Source organism: Rhinolophus ferrumequinum, chromosome 5, assembly GCF_004115265.2.
Source record: "Rhinolophus ferrumequinum isolate MPI-CBG mRhiFer1 chromosome 5, mRhiFer1_v1.p, whole genome shotgun sequence".
Classification (NCBI taxonomy): Eukaryota; Metazoa; Chordata; class Mammalia; order Chiroptera; family Rhinolophidae; genus Rhinolophus; species Rhinolophus ferrumequinum.
This window is the reverse complement of record NC_046288.1, coordinates 30,096,100-30,098,180: the sequence shown is the minus strand read 5'-3', so window position 1 is coordinate 30,098,180 and position 2,081 is coordinate 30,096,100. Positions and strand designations below refer to the sequence as shown.

Genomic DNA, 2,081 nt, shown 5'->3' with positions numbered 1-2,081 from the left:
TTTCCATATGGGGATTACAAATTGCAGAGCTGGACCACCCATCATTTTCCTCCACCTGTGGCCAATAATGCCAGGACTACAGTCTCTGAATTGTGTAAAAAGAGCGATATTAAATGAACATGGAAAAGAAAAGGAATATGACACTGAATGTCCCATTGAGATTTTTTTTCTGTTTGAAGCAATTTTTTAAATGTAAGCAAAAAGTAAGTACAGCTGTCCTGGTCTTCATGCTTGTTTCCTCTATTCTATCGCAAGCAACAGAACATGTGTATGTCTACTTTTAATAAAACATCAGACTAAGCTTACTAAATAGACTACTTAGCCAGAAAAGGGTGTATGTTATAAAAAACACAGGAATGCTGAATCATGAGAAAGGCATGCAAATCCTGGAAAGCAATATGAATGCTCCACAACCACTGACTACTTTGTATAATTGACTCCATCAATGAACCTGAAATTTAGCTTTCAATTTTTTTTCCTTTTTTAGCTTTCAATTATTCATAACTGTACATTTATAGTAACATGTTTCAATAACTTTAAAGCAAAAATGTAACATAAATTGCTGTTAAAATACAATAAAGAATATTTGTTGTACATTTAAATCACTTTAAAGAACTCTAATTCAGTATCTACACCAAGAGATATCTACATAAATATCTATGTAAAATGAGGAATATGTAAGAATTAAAATGCTACCTGGTTTGCATTTTTCTTAAAATGAGCTAATGTATGTATATAAAACCCTTACTTTCCATTTATTAACTTAACTGAGTCGCATCTGAATATTTTCTACATGATGGACTCTGCTTCTAAAATGTGATATGATACCCTTGTAGTTCTATTGATGCTTATATAATATGTGTTTCTGTTTGCGTTTAAAAAATTTTAAACAATACATTGAATAAGGCACTTATTTATCGTTACTTTAAGTCTAATTTTAGTTACAGAGAAGATGGTGTTTTAAAGGCTTGGACAAGGTTTTCTTTATCTCTTATTCCAGGAAGATCACTGAACAACAAATACCTGAGTTTTTTTAAATGATGCAAAGCAATGATGACTGTCTGAGATATTCCCACATGAAAGTATTTCCAGCATGTTTTTTTGTAAGTTTTCGAGTTGACCAATCTTTCCATTCCTCCTCTATATAATGACACCTGCGTAGCCTCATATTTTTGACATGCTGTAGGCCCTCCATGTGGTCAGATCCGATGCTCATACAAGAGTCAGTGACATTGATCATCTGGGTCTTCTCCAGAGGGCCTGTTTCGAGGTGGTTGTAGTTCTTCTGCCACCATTCCTGGCCATGGTAGCAGCTCATGGCCCCACAGCACAGCAACCTCTCAGAGACCACCCTCCTGGGGTCAACACCCCTGATGCTTTCGTGATCTACTTTGTTAAATACTGCATTCAACCAGCCCCCAAAGTATCTGGAGTCACGGGACCGTGAGAGTTTCTTTAAGTCACACAACTGCTGGGAAATTTTTCCGAACAGCGTCATTTGATCTCCCAGTAGTTATCGAGCAAGTCACTCCTGTCTCAGTTTCCCAGTTTTTTTGTTCGTTTGTTTGTTTTGAAGCATCAAAGGAAGAGAGCATCCCACTAGTGTAATTTTGATACAGTAAGGTAATGGATATTCGTTTTCTGTTGGGAACAAAGCCAGCATCTGAGTTGTGACTAAACGGCAGTGGGACGGTGCTGATGGGGTTTGGGTAGGGGGATGTAAGCTGGTTAAAGCTTCCTTCCACCTAGTTCTAGGACAGCCAACCTCTGCTTTCGGAGGCTATGAAGCATGCGTAAGCCATGTGTTCCTCAGCCTCGATACACTGGCCTTATACTTAGAAATTCATCCCAACTTTTGGATTAGTGTCTTCTTTCCTGACATTTCACTGGTGTAGTGAACGTTTTTTACTAAACCTTTTTAGGCATTTTATTGGAAATTTGGAAGTGGGCTGTTAACGTAATGCCACTTTTGTTCAGCTGTCTTCAAAAATTGAAAACGTGTTCTCTATTTCTGAACTGAATTTTTTTCTAAGAATCCTCAAGATTCAGTTCATCTGGATGATAAAGATTTATATCATTTT

The 2,081-nt window shown here is 37.0% G+C and overlaps 1 pseudogene; it reads right to left on the bottom strand.

Moving 5' to 3' along the window:
* Window positions 1-920: 920 nt before the first annotated feature.
* Window positions 921-1,498, bottom strand: LOC117021928 (ATP synthase subunit s, mitochondrial-like; annotated as a pseudogene).
* Between the last annotated feature and the right edge of the window lie 583 nt (window positions 1,499-2,081).